The 16,074-nt window shown below is 38.7% G+C and overlaps 1 protein-coding gene and 1 long non-coding RNA gene across 2 annotated transcripts in view; one reads left to right on the forward strand and one right to left on the reverse strand.

The window, feature by feature from the left end:
- The window catches only part of tmem132e (transmembrane protein 132E), a 426,314-nt gene that overhangs the window by 384,683 nt on the left and 25,557 nt on the right, over window positions 1-16,074 (reverse strand). The gene's annotated exons all lie outside the window — the stretch shown is intronic.
- Window positions 5,192-15,979, forward strand: LOC113030652 (uncharacterized). Its single transcript, XR_013911936.1, has 3 exons — window positions 5,192-5,319; window positions 15,100-15,214; window positions 15,310-15,979. It is a non-coding gene; the product is annotated as an uncharacterized LOC113030652 (long non-coding RNA).

Consider the following 16,074-nt stretch of genomic DNA (forward strand, 5'->3'; position numbering starts at 1 on the left):
CCAGCAAACAGAAACACTGCAAAAGCACACAAAGCACAGGAGAAGCGATTTTGGGGACACAATAATGTGACGGAACAGCTGCAGAAGTGACAAGCTAACAGTAAACAGCTAATCGGGACCATAACTATGCACATCACCTGAACCTTTTCCTCCCTCATAACACAGGTGAATTCCCTGTTTCCTTTAACCGTGCCTGAGTGCAATTATTGCACGTTTTGGGTTTTTCCGTTGTGTTTTATTTGACTTCTGTTGGCTTTTGCATGCTTTTGCAGCATTTTCCTGCTTGCTAGTGTTTTCTTACGTTGCAGTGCATTTGAACTTAAGGGCCACCGTAGAATTCACCTTATGTGAAACTAGAGATGGCACGATACCACTTTTTTATGTCCGATACCGATACCGATATCATAAATTTGGATAACTGCAGATACCGATATGAATCCGATAGTGTTTTTTAATAAACAAAACTGTTTTTTAAATATCTTGCTGCATTTTGTATAAGTTCATACTCAAGTTTAAAACAACAACTACACTAAAGCTATTCTGTTATACCTGTATGCAAAAAAAAAATTTCATAGTACAGCAATACTGATCAATCTAATAAACTTAAACCTACACCATCCTCCCTATTCTGGTATTTTAAAGAGTACTTAGCATAAATATTAAGCAACCTAACTAATAGGGTTCCAACTCCCAGCAACAACAAAAATAAATAAATAAAAAATAGGGAACCACCCCTCACGCTCCACCTCATGATGCTTAATCGACGTAATCAACCTTAATTTGATGCAGTGTGAAAAAAAATGCACAGAAATCAATTATTTTTCAAGAAATATTAAATAGATTCAACATCTTTCTTCAACAAAATTGCAGACTGCACAGATGGTACCTTCCCAAAGGAAAAAGTACTATAGCTTACTAGGGTATATATATTAGACTTAATAGTTACTATATACAGTAATTGACTTCTATTCATTTTACATCAAATTAAAACTTTGGGTGTAAGATAATTATTTATTAAAAGCTAGACATTTTAAATGAGAATAAGAAAGAAAAGTATGTCTTTGTGCCCCCTTTTCACTGTTAATGCCCTATTGGCCCCCCTGGCTAAACTTTGCTAGATCCGCCCCTGCACAGTTACCAGCGTCAGCTAAGTAGAAAAAGATCCTGGAGTAGAAAGTAATAATAAATAAATTCTAACAACAGCTTATCAAGCTTAAACGTGCTGCTGTTGTTCAGCCGCTGGTTTCCTCATTCTGGTGCAAAGTGGGCCAAAAGCAAACTAGAGACACGGACTCGCGACAGAAAAGCCGATCAGCTGATCATTAGCAGTTTCACGATTGAAGTAGCAGCAAGAAGAGGCAGTCGCTCCATATATCGCTTGTTAAGCTTAACGCAGGAATGCTTTACAAACATTCAGAGATGGACTTACACACTTGCTTTACTTCTCTCGGGGATAACTTTGTCGGAGATGAAATGCCGGGTTGCTAGCGAAGCTCCAAATGCTATCCAGACCACCAACAGGTCCCGCATGCCATAGCCGCTCTATCACGTGATGCATACTGCTCCGACGTGCTAACGTTCTGAGGTGAGTTACGGCGCGTTGCAAGTTTTGTGAGGTGCTTTCGTGATATTTAATGGATCGGATTACATTTTTTATTTTTCTCCGATATCCGATCCAGTAATTTAGGTCAGTATCGGACCGATACCATATCGGATCGGTCCATCTCTATGTGAAACAGGTAAAATATGACTGCTCGTAAGACAAAACAAGATATTTCAAGACATCACCTTAACTTCATAGAAAGTGAAAGCAAATAATTATTTAATTAGTTGTGTGATAATACTCCAAAGATGTAACACCCTAGTGCATTTCACACTTTAATAAACATCTCTTCTCCCTGTGTTTCCCCTGCAGGTCAGCTAGAACATTAACAAAGTATTGCCGCAAACTGGACATATGCACAGCTGCATCGTTTCAACAACTGGGTAATATTCATCCACTGCATTAAACACACAAGTCAAATACAGGTTCTGACACTCTGCTGCATCATCACAACATTTTAAGACACTTATTTGTTTGGTTTATTTGCACATTTTGGCTCTAAACTGTATTCTTAATAAGGCACGCACATTTGGTTTACACTGCTCTGCCATCAGTTTAGATAAGATCATTTTTTCCCCTTGGTCTTTAAGTTGCATCTGCAGCTCCAGTACTTCTGCTTTAGCTTCAAACTATCAAGACTATATACTGTATTATATGTACTGCATCAGTGCAGGCTTGTATATCTCTGCGTAGGCACAAGCACAAAGGAAACACTGGTTCACAAAAGGTTCTATTGGGCAAAAGCGCCACATGAGCCCCGTCAAAAGCTCCACAGGAGCCCTTACAAAGCTTAACCGTACAACGACTTTAAATCAACAATTATTCTTTGGATTGTGTGCAGCATGAAAGGGTTTGCATGCAGTCACAATATTGCAAAGACATATCAAACTCTGCAGTTAACCTGAGCCCTAGCAATCTTTTCAGCCTTTATTGGATCACTGTTTCAGGCACAGTGCGTACAAACTCAGCGCAGTTCCAGCAACAGTACACAGGCCTTTAAATAAAATAGCTTTGATGAACCCAGTGTACACTTCCCAGCAACAACCATTAGTCACTAGCTAGTGAAACATTTAGCCAATAAGATGAGACTATAGTTTACTGGAACTAATAAATAAAGGATTGTTTGCTATCCCCCCCATGTGGCCAGAAATCTATGAATGCAGTTTTTAAAAGATTTTGGCATTAATATAAGAAGCCCCAAAATATTTAGATATTTCCCAACAGAGAACACAAGTTATCACCAATCATTTCTGAGCAGATTTAGATCACAAACTAAGACGACTGCCTCCTGGTTTGGTTTTGGCAGCAGGCTTCATTTTATTTCAGGCTCAGTTGAGCATATGTTTTTTAATGCTCTACATTTAATCAGCAGCTCTTTTTTCCCTCCTTCCCACAAAAATTCAAAGAAACGGCCCGAGCCTGAAGAGAGATCTCTCTCAGTTTTGCCCTCAAATCGAAAGTACAGCTCCCGGGATTGTTTTACAGTATTGGTTATTTAAAGGAAGCTTTGTGCTTTTTAGGAAACAATTAAGTTCTAGGCATGCCATTTGCCACAGTGAGCGATGCTTCAGAAGGGGAGAAACTTGTGCAAAAAAACATTATCGTGCCACCAGTACCATATTGTCATGAGAGTCTTCTTGTTTTCTAATTGTGCAGGGATTAACAGCAGACATTGCTCCAGCAAATCATATGTGAAGAGTGTGGGAGAAAATGAGAAGTAGCTTAAGTGGGTGAATGACTGAGAGAGCAAGTGTGTACATTACAGAGAGAGAGAGAGATTTTTTTTTGGGAGGGGGAGAGTGCAATAAATCTAGGACAGGCACTGACTGTAGGGTGAGGGGTGGGAGGGATAGTGAGGTAGAGAGGATTTCAGAGAAAAGAAGGCAGAGCTGAAGAGGGAGGGATATAAAAGCAGTCAGGAAAAGGAAGAGAGCCTCAAATGCATAGTTTCATTGTGAGGTGGCAGATTTGATGTATATTAATCCTTCAGAGGGACAGGAGGAGCTCAGACTTTAGACCAATGTTGTAAGATTACATGGCATGCAGCGAGTTTTCCTCAAACTCCTAAAAATGTCGGCCCGAGTATGCCCACTGATCCATAAGAGTCTGTGTCTTTACTACTGTGCTGATTTCGATTTTTTTCCGCTCTTCCTCTGACCAGAGGAATCAATCTGCTGCTAGAGTATTTTCCTCTGTCTGTAAAACTTTCCTCTTCAAGCAGTAGGAGGCCGTAAAACCAGAAACCTATTCTTTCCAATGAATAGAAGATTGTTTCACTGTCCCATGATAGTATAGATGTCTTCCTCTGAAGTCTTTCCACCCTCGCAGAAACTCAAGTGTGAGATAGTTTCGTTCAGAAAATGAAAAGTGACTCGATACCGGCTGCTTTTTGGTCCGAAAACATTAGCAGCGGCTTTCACAACCCCATAATGACCCATTTTTAGTAAAGCAAAAGCCTATTGGAAAGCTTTTACAGCAGACAACTTTATTCTGTATCTCTACTTATAAAACCTTGATGCTATTTTAAACCAACCACAGCTCTAACCAATAAAGCTGCCATTAAAATGTCGGATAGTACATGATAGAAAATCTTACCGACTTGTTCTTGTACGAGGTGGCTCCTGATCTTAATATAACTGGGGGGGGGGGGGACTCATTTTTGAATGAGACCACCTGATTTATCAACCACACCAATTCAAACTTGCTAAAAGACCTATGAGTGGCCCAAAAGTTTGCAGCTGCTTTCTAGACATTTACAATTATAGGCTGCTTAAAAGCACTCCCTTAACAACTTACTGCATGAAGTTACAAATATTCTCCTATTCACTCATTCAGAGACAACTAAGGGAGCAGGCCTGCTATGAAAGTATCCCCTGACAGTAGAAACATCTGGGTCTAATCTGGGCAACTTCTGGCATGCACAGTTAAGGCACTGGCAGGTGTTGAGTGGGCCAAATGTAGCTCAGAAGTCACGGAGCAGACTAGGCAAGGGTTATGGCATGTGTACAGGAGAATGTAACCTAATTGTGACACAACCTAACATCTGGCCCATATAAGGTGGAGCGAGGCTGACATAAGGCGCAGAGACCTAAATGTATTCCTCATAAAGCTACACACACATATTCATCCAAACATTCACTGCCATTTGAGGATGGTCATGTGTGTTTTGATCAGCAAGATGATCAACTCACTGCACTTGGAGCACCTTTATTACTAAAACCTTTATTCTGGTGATTAAACCAGAAACTGAGATGCAGCTGCGGTTTTAGCTGAAATGCAACAAGCAACATCTGAATGTAAACACAGTCACTGCAACACAGAACTATTTGATTAGACTCTGCGGCAAGCAATTAAAAAGAAGAAAAGAAAAAGAAATGGTACCAGCAACTGATTTTGTTCCTTTCCTACATCCTGTAATGAATAAAAGGAAAACTCCCTCTTTCAAGGTGTCCAGTGCTTGGCAGGCTTAGCTTGAGCACAGTTTGTTTCCTTGTCTTAATGCCTGTCCAGTTAATTTAACTGCAGCAGCTGAGGCTATGTGGATGCCTAATTAATGGTCCAACTCTGGCTGGAGACATTGTGGGCTGTCTGCAGAGAGAGCAGCCAGACTCTGGGCATGAAAACTGCTCTCAGAGACAGCTCCAGCAGCCACTCAACCACTTCTGACTGTATTGACTTTGAGCTTCTCGGCTTTTCAGCTGCCTCTGGGTATTAAGGTATTAACAAATCTTTGTTGTTGTTGCTGTGTTTTAAATACTTTTCATCCCCACAAAGCTTCTTGAAAGTGTCTTAGATGATAAACTGCAGCTTAAAAATTGCTGAAAGTTTGTGTATGTTCTAATTTGTATCTATAAAATAAATTCAGCACAATGTCTCCTAAGACCAACAACTCTGCCTCGGTGCTGAAATGTAATGTGCTATGCTATGCTCCTTTAACCACGGGATATTGCTGTAGACCAAGTTGTCCTGGAGTGAAAGTAATCAATCTCTTAAATGATAAATGGCTGTATGCATACATATGTATATACACAGGGCCTTTATCCCAAAAAACTCACATTTACGACAAAGGGTGGCAGCAAGCTTTAATGCAAGTTGCTGGCCTGTCCACTGGGAGCATTTTGCAGTTCAGTGTATAGCTTAAGGACATTTAGAGGGTATGTATTAAACTGCCACCCTCATGATTAGTGGACAATCCACTCAATCCCCTGAGTCCCAGCCAGCAATCATCTATTTTAATGCAAAGAAAATAAGTTATTCAAGATGTCGGATGCATCAGAAATTTCCTAACCAATGATTCCTTTCAGTGTCCTTCACTGCTGCAATCTGGCATCTGCCTCGCTTATGATCTTAACAGCCTGATCTTTTCAACGTCGTGTACTCATAACTAAAGCAGTTGTGCTCAACTGCATTTTGCATGTTTTTGGAAACAAAAACATTGTTAGAATATCTGCAACAACAACAAACAGCTAAGACCTCAATATAATTCACCACCACCTTATTACTGCCATTTATTTCCAAAGTGTTATGAACTCTATTGATGAGCCTCCCAGATTCCAATGGCTGGGCTAAAATTGGTGGAAATGGCTTGTTTGCTGGATGGCACAAATGCTCTAAGAACCAGTTCAAGACCTATAATTTGATGGGATCTTTGGTCATTGGTCGCCGTCTTTCAGTCCTTTCAAAGAAATCAGAGTTTGTGGGCACAGCCCAAAGCTGACTAAACCTCGGTAGCTGTATTGATGATCCCAAGCTTGTCTTAAACTTGCAGACCAAGGCTACGTCCACACGTACACGGGTATTTTTGAAAACTTCCGTTTTCGTTTTAAAAAATAATCCCGTCCACACATAAAGGCAGAAATGAAGGAAAACGCTGCTAGGAACATGCCAAAGCAACAGGTAGCGATATATTCCTAACCGTGTAGAAATGTTGGCCAATCAGAAGTCTAGAAGCCTCGGTGGGAAATAGTAAACAAAGCTGGGGCATAGAAGCAGAACCGAGTCGTATGTGTGGAGGGACAGTAACTGTGTGTATATGTAAGCATTTAAACACTGCAGAGAGGACAATTAACAGTAACAGTATTGTAGAAATTCATTTCACCGAAACAATAACGTGGCGCACAGTGTGACGTCAAAAAAGGCGCACACCTTTGACGCTGCGTTTTCTCCGTTTTTCTCGTCCACACGTAAATGCAAAAACTGAGTTTTTGAAAATATCCACCCTGGCAGGCGTTTTTAGAAATCTCTGTTTTCAGTGACCGAAAACGGCGTTTACGTGTGGACGAAAGGTGCAAACGCATAGAAAAATCTGCGTTTTCAAAAATACCCGGGTACGTGTGGACGTAGCCCAAATGGAAAAAAGCCAGATTATCTATCACCTAACGGTAATGGCCACATGCAAAGCGTCAGTGCTGACAGGATGAAGGAAAAAAAAACAAACAAAAAACCTTCAAAACGCTTTGTTATATTACGGGTCTTATTGTTGCATACTTTATCCATTAGAAAGTGCTGTGCAACTTCCCTGTTGGCATCACATGTTTAGTTTGAAAGAAAATAGTCAACATACGCTCCAGCTCTAATGACAGTGACCTTGATAAACACCAAGCCAAATACACTAAGCAACTGTCAAAATGTATGTAATGTATATAATCAGTGTAATTACCTCAGCAAGAGTGGTTTGTGAATGCTGGAGAAAAAGTAACACATCATCAGCATAAAGACAGATTTTATGTTTTACATTCTTGCACTTCATATAATTAATCACTACAGTCTGTCTAATTTCTGGTACTAGTGGTTTAATAAAGGTTGCATACAGTGAGTGGGAGAGTGGGCATCCCTGCCGGGTGCCCCTCTGGAGACAGAAGCTGAAAGATGTTTGGTCTGTCCTGACACGTGCTGTTGGGAAACTGTATTTGTCACCAGATTATTAAAGAGATTCCAAAACCTAAATTGCATAAAGTTGCAAATAAAAATTTGGGGTCAACAACATTTGGGCCATATACACTGAGAATGCATAACTTTTTGTTATGTATAAATAATTATTAGAAATCTCTGTGAAATTAACATTTTCTTGTATTAAAGTTGCTCCTCCTCTTTGCTTAGAGTTACAGTAGCCTCAGAACACATTAGGAAACAGCGTCATGTAGTAAGACAACATCTGCCTGTAGCCTCTTCTCTCTGGAGCAAGCGCCACGCACAGCACGAGTAGACCCGAGTGGTGCTTGATTATATCTCTGATTATACGAGTGAACATTAACTTATATGAGCGAGTGTGTGTGCACCTGTGTGTGCGTGAGTCGTATATGTCTGTGTGCGCTGTGAGGCCGTATTGGATGTGCTGACGCCGAGTGCTCGAGCGTGCCATGCAGATGAAATAATCTTTGTGTGAAGATCGAGGGTGCAGAAGCAGAAAAAAGGAAAGAAAAACTAATTGGGAAGGGGTTGGAGGTGAGAGGGAGTGAAAAGAATAACAAACAGCCCATAACCTTAGAGGAAAGCTGTGTGTGACTAAGTAGGAAAACAGCTGATCTGTGCAGTGAGAGTAGGGAGAAAAATGAAAAACATACAAAGGAGCAAAAGGGCTGCAGAGACTGACGGTGATTTATCCGATATGACGTCACGTTGAATTAACAAAGTGTCATGAATAAGCTAAATCGACAAAACGGGATGAGGAGGAGAGTAAATTTAGTGGATTCTTACATCAACCGGGGAGTGGTGCTGGGGTCGCAGTAGAGCAACTGTCAAAATGTTTCTGTAGGCCTATTACAAAACACCAAGAAAGTACATGTTCCCCCTGCCCAGGTTTCTTTTAACATAACAGCAGACACAATGAGTTATGAACAGTGAAGACGACGTGTACATCGGGGACGTCAAACGATACTTTTCTAATTAAAACACCTGATTGAATTGAGGCCGCACAGGTGATTTCAATTTTAATTGAGAAGTTGTCTTGAGGGATACTGTAATTGAATTTACATGCTATTACAATTTTTATTTTTGCTCCCTATTACTGCAATTAATCAGTGTAATCTTTTTTTCTCCAGTAGTTAAGATAATAAAATCATCAATGACTGTCACACTAGAAGGAACAATGACAGGTACAAAGGGGGGGGGAAAGGCATTAGTAATATTTAAGGTAATGACATTGTTCTGTTATTGAGGTTTTTCCATTTAAAAGTTTATGGTTATAGCCAAATTTAGTTAGAAAAACTATTATGACAGTAAACACAGCAGTGAAATCATTATATTAAATAAAGTGCTAGAGCTCAGAGTGAAGAGGCTGAAGCAAAACAACTGTTAAGGCACTTTGCTTTTTGAACTGAAGCCATGTAGAACACAGCTTACCCAACTGTTAATTACCAGATGCTCCCCTGGTTACATGATTGTGTCCAAAAGTAAACCACATACTGTGCATGAAGAGGGGCGTTTGTTTTTTCTTAAACTCAAAGAAAAAGTGCTCCAAAAAATAATTTTGTTGTTTGTTTTTTTTAGGTTAATTAAAAAACAGTGCTGTAAAGATGGTGGTGTTAGCTTTGGAAAGAAATTAGCTGGCCGTTTCTTTCCAAATGGCTGGCTAACAGGATAAGCACCGAATTAACTGCAGGGGAAGAGTTTGATTACAAGCTCATTAAGTTCAATTCGAGCCAAGTATGTGTAATCACTTAGTTTGACATAGATTTTTCCGATTAAAAATGAACACAATCTTAACCCTACTGAGATAACTCTGCAATAAACATAAGGCACCCCTTGGGCTTATATTTAAAAAAGGACATGAAATGTGAATGTGAATGTCTAAAGAGACCTACATAAATATCTAAACTGAGATGGCACAAAGAGATTCTAAACAACTAGAAAAGAATAAAAATAGAAGGAAAGTGATTGCAGTGACACACGAATTGGCCTCAAGGTATCAGCCAATGAATACAAAGAGGTGCAATATAACAACAAACAGATGCAAAACAACTACAATAATGACACAAAAGGAAAAACTAAGAAGCCAAAATAAAATTTAAAATGTGCCAAAATTACATTCTTCATCTTGTGTCTCTACCTGCACTCATTTACCAACATCTTAATTTAAGATGCATCTATTTAAACTCGTTTAAGATGGCGAAAATGTTGCCACTATGACAGAATGACATGGCTTTGTTCCGTAAATGGTATGTTAAAATAAATAAAGAACACAGCCAACGCTACATCACATACGTCAGACTCAAATGGGAATCCCATTTCGGAGTCTCGACTTTAGCATTTGGGCTATCGCCACCTTAATTTTTCTTTTGAGCCAATAAACTAAATCTTTCTGCTTCCACAGGAGCAAAGCACTGCTGTCTATTTGAAAGAATGTACCTTTACACTCGCTTCTTTTCAAACCCAGAGGCCACATCCTTTTTTTATTAGTCTAGAATTTGTGCTCATAACATTAAACTGAATGACTTACTTATCTCAGTTCGCACTACGTCTGAGCTTTAATTAAATCAACAGTGAAATCCAAGCCAGTGACAAGAAATGATCAGAAAGAAAATGTTGTAAGTGTAATAATGCTTCAGGAAAGACGAATCCTGTGTCTTTTAATAGTCAAATTAAGAGCCAGAACAGGTACTGCTCAACTGAAATGCTTAAAAATGAGCGAGAGAAAGGATTGAATGATTTGTTGAAAACCGCCTGCTTTGTAAAGAGCTAAACAATCTCCCACAGTGAAATTCACACTCTGAGGAAAATATTGGGCTTCTCAAGAAATGTAAAATATAAATGATGGTATAAACTAACAAGCAGTGAAGTTTTTGTTTGTGGGTTAAATGCGAGTATATTAAGGTTTATTCCTGTGTTGAGTTTCAGATCTCGTCTCTTACTTCCTTAAAGCTTCATTTTAAATTGTGTCAAATATAAATTCAATCAAAAAAAATGATTGATAGGAGAGTTTCTGTGACTTTATTTTCCACCCATAAACCCACTGTGCAATGAGGTGGTCCTTATGATTTATCATTTCAGGATCTATTGTTTTGATCGGCCGCTTGATGAATTGCTGTGAAACTCGTGCGATCATGCCACAAAAACCTTCTGGGCTTCCTCACATTCCTGCATTAGCTGATTTGAAAAAGAAGCAGAGTGGAGCCAAGAAATTCGATTGGTGAGAACTTGAAGTGTATTGGATACAAATGTCCCTCTGGGGCAAAACGTAACGTGTTCCGGTCTTCAGGAAACTGAAGATTTATTTTATGTTGTGTAGATTTAAATCTGGGCTGAAAGAAACCTCAATCCAATACGTGTAACAGTTGTATATAAACTGAGTGCTCTAATACCTACTAATAATGGATTAACAACCAGATGGCACAACAGTGGATCAACAGTCAGTCTGACAGAATGTGGATCACATGTCGCCGCGTTCGCTCCCTCACAAAAAAATCAGGGGAGAAGTGTAGAGCTCTGCATTGTTCTGCACAGACTCAAAATGTGCTGATGTCAGTCGTTTGGTGATTAGACCTCAAACAGTGCTGCCCAGATAAATAAATTTTAAAAAAGTTCTTGTTATTTATGGGTTTTTGGACTGTAAAGTTACAGCTTTGTCGAAAAGCCCACAGATCCCAAGGTAGTCAGAAGAATGAACTTTGTGAAATGGCAAACGCAGAGCTGGTGTAGCCTGCAGGTATGATAGACAGCTGAGATGGGTTAAAGGTTTGTGGAAATGCAGCCAGAACTGCCGAAGCTAATTTGTCTTCTAAGATGAACCATATGGACAAAAGAGTTGGGGACTGGTACTAGAGAGCTTGAGGTGTGTGTGCGTTTCTGTGTGCAGAAGGAAGCTGAAGACATGGCATACATCCTCTGCCAGGTGAACATGCTGTTGAATACTAAGACTACAGTGGATGCAACTTTGTTGTACATTGTGCACTGTTGTTGTAGAAAATTTGAAATCAGTGCAGGTGAGCAGCAAAACTTTACTATTTCTTGTTACATTTGTCATTATTTGATCTGATTTACAGATTTGCTTAAGCATTTTAGTTAAATCTCACTTGGGCCTGGTGATGGGGGCAAGCTCTATATAAGAGTTGGACATGTAGCTATCGACCACTGGTTTGTTTCAAGTCATGCAACCTCAACATTAGCATTTTGGCTTTCACCATCTTTGCCTTTCTTAGAGCCAAAAGACAAGGAGAATGTTATCAGCTCACACTAGCTGGCTCGGTGAGCAAATGGCATCCTTTACCGACTGCTCTGTGCTGACACGAATGCTGATTAGTGCTAAATAACAAACTAATATTATATTAGAATTTCTATCCCCAAAATTGGCACGCAGATTTCTTGGACAGGCTCTTAGTATAATTAATCACACAGAAAGTCATAATTATTTGTTGAATAATGGCATTAAAAGTGCTTCAAAACAAGGTTAAAGAGTTCTAGTTCAATGCCTTGAGTAAGCTAAGGCTATAGTAAACAGCTAACAGCCTGTAAGAGTTTTGGCACTCATTTTTGCTCCAGAGATTTCTGCAATAGGACAAAGTTAATATATTCAGCAATTCTCTGAAACATCTCTACATAACTGAAGGATGTTCATTTCAGCCTTACATTAAACAGAGTTATTAATCACCATATGTTTGGGTATGAATTTAGAGTAAGAGCTTAACACTTAAGAAACATAGTCCAGCAGGTACCTAAACAACATTAAAATAAATCTTAATTCTATTTTAGTCACTATAAGCACTAGTTTACACTATTGATTCAACAATTTTTTTATTAAGCATAATTTCCAATATCCAAGAGGCTTGGGAGACTAAAATGCTAATACATGCGCAGCAGCGTAAGTAAATATTTGTGTAATCTCTTCACTGTTATTGAAGACAAAGTTGAAAGTAAACTGGGGGGACTAGCACCAAATCGTTCACGGCAACAAACCTGATCAAACTCTAAAGTTACCCTCACCCAGCTGAACATGGACATTTTAAAGGGGCCAACAAAAAAATTAGCTAAAGCTAAAGTTAGCCAGAGCCTGGGGCGTAATTTCCAGTGGGGTTAGGGGGGTTATGGACACCCCCCCCCCAAATAATCAGACCCAACCAATATAACCCCTCCAATAAAATTATTATAAAAAATTATGAATCATCTGGGAATTTACCGAGATTTATTTATTTAGATCTTGACCCATCCCCCAATGTTCAGCACAAAGTTACACCGATGGCCACAGCTCAGGGCTAGCAACAAGCTAGCAGCTTCGGTATGAGCAAAAGATCTTAAAAAAAAAAAAAAAAAAAAAAAAAAGTAGAAATGATGAGTGAAAAGCAAAATGTCCTATTATTTAGCGCATTTGTAAAAATACTGGAAAATGATGCAAATAACTGGCATTCACTTTGTAATATAAATCTGTTAAATATGATTTTGTTTAGTAAGTGTTTTTCATTTAAGCTGTAGCTCATTTGAGTAGCAGAGTGCTTTATCTTCAGTTGTTTCAGTGAAAAAAAAGATCTTTTAACTCACTGCAGGCAAAAATCAATGTTTTTTATTATGAAAAGATTTACATTAAAGAAAAGCTTATTATGTGCTGCAAGTTATACTCCTCACAAATAAGAATCGAGCAAGAAAATTACAATTGTTCCATTGGTATTTAATCTCCTAGTTTGATAGTTAGCATCATTTTGACAGCACCATTGTTTAAAGAAAAAAAACATCCAAGTGTTGCATTCAAGATTGTGCTGCCATTGTACAGATTGAGTTATGAATTAATGAATTGAATAAATAAACACTGTACTCCATAATGACCACGGCCAGCTGCATTTCTGGCTTGGGGTGAGGAGGAAGAAGGCGAGCTGGAAATGAGGGAGGAGAGAGCGAAAGAGAAAGAAAAGATGAAGATCTACATGTACAAATGTTACATGGCCATATATAGTGTAAAAGAGCTATATGTGATCTTTGAATTAAAAGTAACATATAAGAGGTACTAAGAAAGTGGACGGTCTCCAGCCACATACATAAACATAATTATGCAGATTGCGTCAGACAACTATATACACTAATGAATGTATATTTGAGCATCTTCTCTTTTTCTATTAAATAACCTAAAAAAAAAATTACTCTGACTTATAGGAGCTCATGTATGTAAGGTTATTTAAAAGATTATCTCCTTGGTAACACTGACTTATAGTCTCAAACTGCAAACCAGACTGTAAGAAGAACGGCCCAAAACACCTGATATCACGCAAGATGGTTTCATCAAAATCAAACGGGTGTCAAAGATTATGACTTCAGTTTCTCAGCCTTTCTCCTCTCTGCAAGTACACACAGCACACCTGAGCACAGAAACAAGTTGGGAAAAATAAAAATCAATGAAGTATACACAATCTCCAAGGAACACGAACACGCTCCCGCCTTTGTATTTCCACCGTCTCCCCCACAGTGTTGATCTCCAGACTCCTATTTTTCTACTGATCTGTGTATCTTTAGCTGGATCTCAGACAACTCAAATCAGCTTACTGGGAGTCCTTGAGGGAAATACTTTCATATACAGTTGTGAATGGAAGAAATTAACCATCCTTCAACATTCAGCGTTTTCAACGAGAAAGCAAAATCCTCCAATATGCTCTTTTAAAATAAACCACTCAAAAGCTCATAGAGGCCTGCAATGATAAAGAAAGCACACAATTCAGCTGGATTAGCCATTCACATCTCACTGTACTAAACACTCATAATACTTTGAACACATTTGCACAAAAAGTAAACAATAACATATTTTCTTCAATTTTCTTTCCTATTCTTTTTACATTTTCTGGAACAAAATTTGTTTTAACTTGTTTATAAAGATGTTCCCTGTAGTTATTTCAAAGGCTTCAAAAAATATGATTATTTATTAATTAAGTGAATTCTTGGGTCCATAAAACTACAGTGTAGAATGAAGAAAGGAAATAAAACAGACACCATGACTGTTCAGCAAGAATAAAGAAGCAGTGTCTAAACTTTGTTCAACTAACATTCTCCAGAGGCAAAAGGCAAAGATAAGTCCTCCTGCACTGGAAATGTTTTAACTAAAGTCGTGGTTATTCCCTGCAGTCTTGACTTAATGAATGTACAGACAGGATTACAAAGATGATGGTGTGCAAGAATAAAAGACAATCTGGACTTCATGATAAACGACCAACTATACGCTCTTTGAATGCCTGGTGGTAAAATTTAAAAGAATAAATTGAGTTTGCCCCTTTAGGTAAAGTACATTAAATCCTTTTGCCTTCAATTTCTCATAACACAATGTTATTTTAAAAGATAAATTTGCCTTCTTTACTTTATTTTAGAGATCCTATACAGTATTTATTCTGAAACTTTCATAATTGTTTCTGATAAGCTGATACTCAGCTGTAAACAACAATAATATTTCCAAGAAGCACATGTGGTTTGATCTTGGGGAGTTTGCATGTTTTCCTTATGGCTGTGTGGGTTTCCCTCTTGTAGTGCAGCTTCCTGACAGTCCACAGACATGCATGTTAGGTTAATTTTTGATTCTTGATTTGCCATAGATGCAGATGTAAGAGTGCATGGCTGTCTGGCTTTCTGTGTTAGCGGCAAACCTGTTCAAGATGCACCACCTCCCACCTGAATGTCAACAGGGTTCAGCCCCCTCCTCCCCAGCTGGTAAATGCCTTTTAAAATAAGAAAGGGCTTCGGTAAAACAAACATGTCAATCAAAAAGCATGAGATTTCCATACAAGATCACATTGCTGTTGCAGTTGCAGGGTGTCAGTGGAAACTACACTTCTGCTGGGCAAAGACAAAAGAAGAGGAGAGGGGGAAGGCATGTGGGAGAGACATGGAGCTGGAAGGCAGGAGGGAGACCACAGAGGAAGTTTATGAATATAATAAAGGAGAGTTAGTGTACCAGAAGAGGATGCAAGGGTGAGACGGAGGCAGGTGATCCACTGTGACGACCCCCTAAAGCGAGCAAAAGAAGACGATGACAACAACAGAAAAAAAGGGTTCTAGTCTCTATAGACTTCTTCCAGCCTGATAATAACTCCAAGGCCTGTGAATTTTTTCATGAATCATCCATTTATATACTGGTAAGGCTTAAAGATACGGACATGGCCACTTTGACGAGTGTGCCAGTTCTAGCAGTCGTTGCTGATCCCTGTACTGTCAAAAAGAGTCCAGAAACCAGTGGATAACATCTCTATTGCTACAGTTTCAATCTGTAATCTCAATATACAGAAGCACAAACTCAAACAGGCACGGTCATTAAACACAATTTTTGTTATTCGTTTTTAATTCCCGTAACTGTAGGAACTTAAATTGTCTCTACAATTAGTCACAAATCACACAACCATTTCTTTCTAATTAAGGAAATTGTGAGGAAAGTTCCTAGAAAATTATCTGGAGATCTATAATAAAATAAATAAATAACTACATTTAACAACAAAACAACAGAGTTTCCTAAATTATGATTTCCTTTATTTTTCAGTGGTGCATTTGAGACCTTCATTATTACTTTTTATTAA

The sequence above is a fragment of the Astatotilapia calliptera genome, chromosome 10 (assembly GCF_964374335.1).
Source record: "Astatotilapia calliptera chromosome 10, fAstCal68.1, whole genome shotgun sequence".
Classification (NCBI taxonomy): Eukaryota; Metazoa; Chordata; class Actinopteri; order Cichliformes; family Cichlidae; genus Astatotilapia; species Astatotilapia calliptera.